The sequence below is a fragment of the Zalophus californianus genome, chromosome 2, assembly GCF_009762305.2.
Source record: "Zalophus californianus isolate mZalCal1 chromosome 2, mZalCal1.pri.v2, whole genome shotgun sequence".
Lineage (NCBI taxonomy): Eukaryota > Metazoa > Chordata > Mammalia > Carnivora > Otariidae > Zalophus > Zalophus californianus.
In genome coordinates, this window is record NC_045596.1 from 13,258,531 (window position 1) to 13,267,679 (window position 9,149).

A 9,149-nucleotide genomic window follows, 5' to 3' on the forward strand; every position below is an offset into this window, starting at 1 on the left:
CATAATTTTTTTTAAAGACTTTATTTATTTGAAAGAGAGAGAGTGAGTGAGAGAGCATGAGCAGGGGGAGGGGGAGAAGCAGACTCCCCTGCTGAGCAGGGAGCCCGATGTGGGGTTCGATCCCAGGACCCCAGGACCATGACCTGAGCCAAAGGCAGTCACTTAACCAACTGAGCCACCTAGGGGCCCTGCCTTTTCATGTAAGTTTTAAAACCAGTTTGTATATATATGATAAAAAGCCTGCTTAGGTTTTGATTGGAATTGCATTCAATTTATAGATCACTTTGGGGAGAATTGATATCTTTTTTAAGTCTTCCAATTCTAAGCACTGTATATCTGCCCATTTATTTAGGTAGTTTTTGTTTCTTTAATTAGTATTTTGTAGTTTTTAGCATATAGATTCTGTACATGTTTTATTAGGTGTATTGCTAAGTATTTCATTTTTTATTGTCTTCTAAATTTTGATTTCCAGGGGCGCCTGGGTGGCTCAGTTGGTTCGGCTCAGGTCATGGTCCTGGAGTTCCGGGATTGAGTCCCACATGGGGCTCCCTTCTGGGCAGGGAGTCTGCTTCTCCCTCCGACCCTCCCCCCTCTCATGTGCTCTCTCTCTCTCTCTCATTCTCTCTCAAATAAATAAAATTTTTTTTTATTTCCATAGGTTTATTGTTAGTGTATAGAAATGAGATTGATTTCTTTTGTGTTGATCTTGTATCTTGCAAACTTGCTGAACTCACTTATCAGTCCAAAGAGTGTTTATGCCTTGGGATTTTCAACATAGACAATCATGTCATCTAAAAATATGAATAGTCTCGCTTCCTCCTTCCTAGTTTATATGATTTATATGCCTTTTTCTTGCCTTATTGCACTGGTTATAATTTTCAGTCTGATATTGAATACAAGTGCCTGTTCCTCATTTTAGGGAGAAAGCATGCAGTCTTTTGCCACTAATAATGTTACCAGTAGTTTTTCTGTAGATGCTCATTATCAGGAAGTTATTATTATTGAGGAAGTTCTGTCTTTGTTGAGAGATTTCGTCTTGAGTGGATGCTAAATTTTGTCAAATGATTTTTCTGTGTCAGTTGATATAATTATGTTTTTTTTCTTTTATAGAGGGTTAATCTGTAGACTACTGCATTCGTCAGGGTTCTCCAGAGAAATAGAACCAAAATAATAAATAAATATATTTATTATAAGGAACTGGCTCATGTGATCATAGAAGCTGGCAAGTCCCTAATCTCAGAGCCAATGCCCCAGTTTGAGTCTGAAGGCTGGCAGGCTGCTGTAGAACCAGGAAAAGCTGATGTTCCAGATCAAAGACTATCAGGCAGAAGAATTCTCTCTCATTCAGGGGAGGTTTAGCCTTTTGTTTTTCAGGCCTCAAGTAATTGGATGAGGCTGACTCACGGAATGGATGGTAACCTCCTTACTTATTCTACTGACTCAAATGTTAATCTTATCCAAAAACACCTTCACAGAAATACCTAGAATAATTTTTGACCAAATATCTGTGCACACTGTGGCTCAATCAAGTTGACACATGAAATTAACCATCACAATGATAGTGATTGATTTTTGAATATTGAAACAGCTTTACATTCTCAGGATAAACCCTATTTGGTCATGGATTCCACTCTAATATTTTTGTTGAAGGTTTTTGTGACAGGTTCATGAGGGATATGGGTCTGTAGTTTTCTTTTCTTGTCTGGTTTTAATATTAGGGTAATGGTGGCCTTATAAAACAAGTTGGAAATTACTCCCTCATCTTTTGTTTTCTGGAAGAGATTTTGTAAAATTGGTGTTATTTATTCTGTAAAAGTTTGGTGAAACTGGCCAGCAAAACTATAACATGCCTGGATATTTCATTTCAGAAGATGCTTAACTATGAATTCAATTTCTGTAATAATTACAAGGCTATTCAGATTAGTTATTTCAATTAGGATAAATTTCACTAGTTTGTGGTTTTCAGAGAATTGATCCATTTTATTTAAATTATCAAATGTGTATGTGTAGAGTTGTTTGTGGTTGTAATGTCTACAGAGTCTGTAATGATATCCTATCTTTCATTTCTAATATTGGTAATTTATGTCTTTCTCCCCCCTCCTCCTCTCTCTTTCTGTCAAGCTTGCAAGAGAGATCTCAACTTGTTGAGTTCAGTTCTGGCATAATCAATTTTCTCTATGGTTTTCTGCCTTCTTTTTTCTGTTTTCGTCTGTTGGATTTCAATGATTTCTGCTCTTATTTTTACAATTTCCTCCCTTCTGCTTGGTTTTATTAATTCTGCTCCTCTTTTTCTAGTTTCTTAAGATGGAAACTTAGATTGTTGACATAAGACTTTTTAACATAAGCAATGAATGCTATAAAGTTCCCTCTCAGTACTGCTTCTCAGCAACCCAGAAATTTTGATATGTTCTGATTTCATTTTCATTCAGTTCAATATATTTTATAATTTCCTTTAAAACTTCCTCTTTGAGGGGTGCCTGGGTGTCTCAGTTGGTTAAGCGTCTGCCTTAGGCTCAGGTCATTATCCCAGGGTCCTGGTATAGAGCCCCAATTGGGCTCTTTGCTCCGCAGGGAGCCTGCTTCTCCCTCTCCTCCCCACTGTGCTCTCTCACTGTCTCTTCTTCTCTCTCTCAAATGAATAAACAAAATCTTTAAAAAAAAAAAAAACTTCTCCTTTGATCCATGGTGTTTGGATAGTTTCCCATTACCTTTCGGTTATTCATTTCTATTTTAATTATATCAAAGTCCAAGAATGTACTATGCATGATTTAAATTCTTTTACCTCTTATGATCTATCTTGAGGAAAGAAGGGTGTATGCTGCTGTTATTAGGTGAAGTATTTTATAAATATCAATTAGATCAAGTTGGTTTCAGATAGTGTTCAGTCCTACATACTTGAAAATTTTTCTCTCTACTTACTTTATCAATTGCAGACAAATGAGTTTTTAAGTCTCTAATTATAATTATAGAAGTATCTATTTCTCCTTTTAGTTCTGATGGTTGTTGCTTTACATATTGTAAAGCTCAATTCTTCAGTCATGCATATTTAGGATTTTTATATCTTCTTGGAATATTGACACTTTTATCAATATATATAGTCCTTCTTTATTCCTGGTAATTTTCTTTGCTCTGAAGTCTATTTTAATATAAATATAGCCACTCTAGTTTTCTTTTGATTAGTGTTTTCCATGGTATATGTATTTCCATCCTTATACTCTTAGCATACCTATATAATTATATTAAAGTGAGTTTCTTGTAGACCTCATACAGTAAGATAGTGCTTTTGAATCCATTCTGACAATCTCTGTATTTTAGTTGGAGTGTTTAGACCATTTATAATTAATACAAGTATTTATATGTTTATATTTAATATTTCCATTTTATTATTTTGTTTTCTGTTTGTTTCCTCAATTTTTCTTTTTCTCTATTTCCCACTTCCTACCTGCTTTTAGTTTATATAAACATTTTTTAGTACTCTATTTTAATTTATCTAATGTATTTTCAAATATCTCTTTGTATATTTTTAATGGTTTCTCTAGGGATTACAATATCCATACTTAACTTTGAACAGTTTACTTAAAATCAATATTTTATCATTTTGTGTGGAATGTAGGAACTTCGTTACCATATAAATCCTTTCACCCTCTCCTTTTTAGAATGCTGTTGACTTATTTTTATGTGTCCTTCCCTTGAATATCCCATCAGGCAATATTATAATTTTTGCTTTAAACCAACAAACATTTCAAATAACCCAACAGGAGAAGGACAGTCTATAATATTTACCCGGGTATTTCCCATTTCTGTTCTCTTTCCTTTATTCCTGATGTTCCAGATTTCCTTTTGCTGTCATTTGCTATCCTTCTATCTATAGAAATTCCCTTTAGCCATTCTTCTAGAGCAAGGCTACTGGGAATGACTTCTCTTAGCTTTCCTTTATCCAAGCATGTCTTTATTTCATCTTAATTGATGAAGGATATTTTCACTGAATATAGAATTTCCTTTTTACTTCAACATTTAAAAATATTGTGTCCCTTCCTTCTGAACCCCATGGTTTTCAGTGAGAAATCTGTTACCATTTGAGTCATTGTTTACTTCTAGGTAATGCATCAATTTTCTCCAGCTGCTTTCAATTTTTTTTCTGCTTTTTGTTTTCATCCATTTTATTATAATGCACCCAAGAATAGATTTCTTTGGGTTTATCCTGTTTAGGGTTTACTACACTTTTTAAATATATAGATTTGTTTCTTTTGTCAACTTCGGGACATTTTTAATCACATTGGTTCAAATATTTTATCAGCACTGCACTTCCTCTTCTTCTTGAACTCTAAAAACACAAATGTTAGACTTTTTGGTATTGTCTGCCTATACTGTTCAGATTGGATGATTTCTATTGACCTATCTTCAAGTTCATTGACTTTCTCCTCTCTCATATTCATTCTGCTATGAATGCCTCTTGTTAATTTTTAATTTTGTTTTTGTACTTCTCAATTCTAAATTTTCATTTGTTCTTCTTTTTACCTTATACTTTTCTCTGAGACTTCTATCCCTCTATTCATTTTAACGGTGTTTGCATTCATTCTTGAAACATTTTTACAATAGCTGCATTAAAGTTTTGTTAGATAATTCCAACATCTGTATCACCACAATGTAGGGGCCTTTTGACTGTTCTTTCTTATGAAAATTATGATTATGATTTTTTTTGTATCCTGAGGAATTTCAGATTGGGTAGATACCCAGGAGCGGAATACACAATAAAAACACAATTTGAAAACAAATCTTTTTCTTATAAAAATTAATACATACTCATTATAAAAGAAATGTTTTTAAAAACTAATAAACAAAAGGGAAAAAAATCACCTATCACCTAACTAACTTAGAGGTGATGATTTTCCTCTGTTTACACATAACCTCTGTCTCTCTCAGAATGCTTCTGAAGTTTAATTTTCATGTAATTTGATTTTCTAAGGTCAAATTTACTCTTTACTTCCTCAAATACAGATCCTAATTCTCTGATTGCAATAATCGCTTCCTTTTAATCATCCTTTTCCTTACTCAGATCCCTCCTCACTTCATTTTGTTTCCTTTACATCTTATCCTTTTGACTTTTGAATTTATACCATCACATTATTTCTTATTCTATTAGCTTTCATATTAGTTTTTCGTCTCCCAGAGAGGCCATGTTCTTCTGACATTATTGAGGTTTCAAAAAAAAAAAAAATCCTAAAATGTTCTTTTGGATCCAGTGGTAAATCATTTTCCAACAACTGTGCTTCCTCTGAGTTTTGAATGCTATCTAGTTTACAATAATTTTCACAGGCCCGGTGTTGTTTTCACTTTACACTTTTTTCCCCCACTCAAAATATAATGGATTTTCTGGAATTGGTGCTTTTGCATTTCCTGATAGAGCACAGTTAATAGTATATAGCTTCTAAGCTATTCCCAGCATCTATTAGACCTTCATAAACTAAGATATATAGATTAATTATTAGACTTGGGGGCAAGGGCTATACCAGTTACAGTGCTTTGGTTGTAAATAATACAAAGCCTAACTTAAATTAACTTAAACAATAATTGGAAATTTCAGAGATGGGGCAGGTTTCAGATGTAGTAGGATCACAGTTCTAGACCCATTTTCTGCCTTCTCTCGAGCACTTCCCACCCCTCTGTATCCACTTTATCTTCAGCAGGATTTTGTTTGTGGCTTTGAAAGTTTTATGCATTTCACTATAACAAAAAGCTCAACTATAAAGCTAAAGTCGAAGGCTGCACTCATTTTGCATCAACTTAAGTTATATACTTATGCCCTAGGCTACTTAGGGGCTGTCATGAGACTCTCCCAGATTTCATCCTTCACATGGTGTTAAGTGGGCTCTGCAACCCACCAAATCTACATACATAATGAGAAATATCTCTAAAGAGGAAGAGAGGTTGGACATTGAATATTACCCCTTTTCTCTCCCACAATGCTCCCTACAAGGAAGTTATTCACACCTGAACCTCCAGTACTCTGAGCCAATGAAATACATGTTCTTCCAGCCATTGCTCTCATATTCAGCATCTTATTTGGGGAAAATAATCTCTAAGAATGCAATAGTGGATTACAATGCATCAGGCAGGCAGAGACCCCTGGTTTCATGTCATATATCATGGATATGACTAATTGTTTTCCTTGATGCAACTCAATCTATCTTTTTTTTTTAGGCACCAAAATTTTTATTTACCCACCTTCCTGCTCTCTTTTAACATTATAAACATTAATTAAACATTATAAACCAAATTAATCTTTTTGATCCAGGGTTGTGATAGGAACCATCATGTTACAAAGAGGTGGTAGATCTATGCCTGCTTTTAATGATTCTCTGGCCTCTCTCAACCTATGGCTCTCACTCCTCTTATCCTTTTTTGGCTGTCCCTTAACAGTATATTCTAACCTCTGTAAAATAGAAATTGAAAGTACTAACCTCATTGTTCTGTGAAACCTCTTAAAAAAGAGAATGCCCAGCACTAAGGCGGGCTCTCAGGGGCATCAAACTCCCAAAAGTTCCTCCCTGTTCTTTGATATAATTCATTGTCATCTGTCATGGGCTGAGGAACCAGCGAACCAGTAAACTAAGAACAAGTGTACAAGGTCCACAGGCCAGGTGAGGGCCTAGATGGTAAAGCGCATGCACTTTGTGACCACCATTGCTGACTTCCAATCCGAGTAAGGACTGCCTGAGGGAGCAGTTCCAAAACCCCTGAGCTCATGGTTCCCTGTGGGTATCTCCTGTGTACTTTTCTCATGACCAGGGCTTGAGAAGGGGCTTCTCAGTTCCCTCTGCCACACTTACAACAGTGTGAGGGATGCACCAGAGGCCAAAGATGGAGTGACTAGCTCTGGGGAGTAAGTGGGGAACATTAACAAAACTATCTCAAATTTGGTGCCATTTGCTCGTGGGGAAGAGAGGTGGAATCCCAGCAAGACCAGCAGTTGTAAGGCAAACAATAGGCCTGGTTCTCAGTAGCGGTAATGACCAGGCTTGAAGGGGCCATCACAGGACAAGCCCAGGTACTGGGCCTGCTTCTCAGTGTGGTCAGCTTCACATTCAGCTTACCCAGGTGGGCTTCAGCTGCTGCATCATCCAGCTTCTTGGGCAGGAAGTGGACCCCAACAGAATACTTGTCAGGGTGGTTCCACAACTCTATCTGTGCCAGCACTTGGTTGGTGAATGAGCTGCTCATCACAAAGCTGGGATGACCCATGGTGCAGCCCAGGTTGACCAGCCAGCCCTCAGCCAACAGGGATGATATGACGCCCATTTTTCAGCCCATAGCGGTCCACCTGGGGCTTGATGTTCACCTTCTCCACAGCATTTTCGTTCAGCCACTGGACATCAATCTCCACGTCAAAGTGTCCAATGTTACAGACGATGGAGTCATCTTTCATCTGCTCAAAGTGCCTGTTGGGGAGTGCCGACCCATGGAAGACTGTCAGGGACAAAGAGTAGCCCCAAGCCTGCCTTCTTCCTCGCTCCCCGTGACCCCCAACCTGGCACCTACCGGCCAAGGATGATGTCAGTACAGCCTGCGGTGGTGACAAATATGTTGCCCTCCTGACAGGCCTCATCCATAGTGGTCACCTCATAGCCCTCCATGGCAGCCTGCAGTGCATTGATGGGGTCGATCTCCGTGATAATGACACGGGCCCCAAAACCCCTCAGGGCCTGGGCACAACCTTTGCCCATATCGTCATAGCTTGCTACCACTGCCACCTTGCCTGCAATCATCACATCTGTAGCCCACTTGATGCCATCTATAAGAGACTCCTGGCAGCCATACAGGTTGTCAAACTTGCTCTTGGTGACAGAGTCATTGACATTGATGGCAGGCACCTTCAGCTTCCCGTTGGCCATCATCTTGTATAGGTTGTGGACCCCCATTGTGGTCTCTTCAGAAATGCCTCGGATGCCTGACAGGAGCTGTGGGTACTTGGTGTGAATGAGGTTGGCAAGGTCACCTCCGTTCATCCAGAATTATGTTGAGGGGCCCATCCTTGAACTACAGCATCTGCTTGATGTACCACAGGTACTCCTCACCCATTTCACCCTTCCAGGTGTACACTAGAATGCCAGCCTTGGCAATGGCAGCAGCTGCATGGTCCTGGGTAGAGAAGATGTTGCAGCTGGACCACCGTACCTCTGCACTCAGGGCCACGAGGGTCTCAATGAGGACAGCTGTCTCTACAGTCATGTGTAGGCAGCCAGCGATGCGGGTGCTCTTCAGTGGCTTAGAGGCCGAGTACATTTCCCTCATGCGCATCAGGCCCGGCATCTCATTCTCTGCGATGTCCAGGGCCTTGCATCCCCAGGAGGCCAGGCTGATGTCGGCGACTTTGTAGGGCAGTTTGTCCAACATGCTGGCAGAGTTTCCACACAGAGTGATGGACATGGGTGAAGGGAGGTGGCCCTGGGGCTAGGGACTGGCACAGGAAGGACGGCGCTGGGCAGGGCAACGCTATCTTATAGCTAGCGAAAAATTCATCCCAGATTCTAACAAGAAAATATCTGTTAGGGTCCATTTCAATTTTGTTCTGAACTTTTCAGAAGCTGAGTTAAGTACTAGCCATTTCAACAGTAGATGTTTAAATTTCACAAAATGTTATTTCATATCCAGCTATTTTATTTATCTGTGTAGTTAATTATTCCATAAGTAATTAGAGAAACACATTCAATAATATAATTTTTAAATATCTACCATGAATGTGAATCAGCTCCTGGTTAGGTAAAAGTATAGGTTAAAAGAAAACAAGACTATGTAATACGAACCAAAAAGAGTGACTAGATCAGTTACCTTTTGTTGTTGGTAATTTAATTTCCTCTAATTTAACCTCAAATTTTGCTCTGAGCTTCCCAACAGCCAAAGGAAAAATGGTAACATAGTCAGTTACATCATTCTCAAATGTCAAAGTATCCTAGCCCTTTAAAAGAATTCTCTTCATGGCACTAAATGTTAAATGGGTATATAGGGAATTCTGAGCACTGTAGGAAAATGTCTTCCTTGTACACATTTCTATAGGAAATACAATTGTAAGATCCTTGTAACTGTTTTTTTATGGTGTATTTTATACACACTGAAATAATTGAAGAACTATAATTAAAAGAAATTTGATA

General features: G+C 38.2%; 1 pseudogene; it reads right to left on the minus strand.

Moving 5' to 3' along the window:
• Window positions 1-6,997: 6,997 nt before the first annotated feature.
• On the minus strand, window positions 6,998-8,394 carry LOC113925071 (annotated as a pseudogene).
• Between the last annotated feature and the right edge of the window lie 755 nt (window positions 8,395-9,149).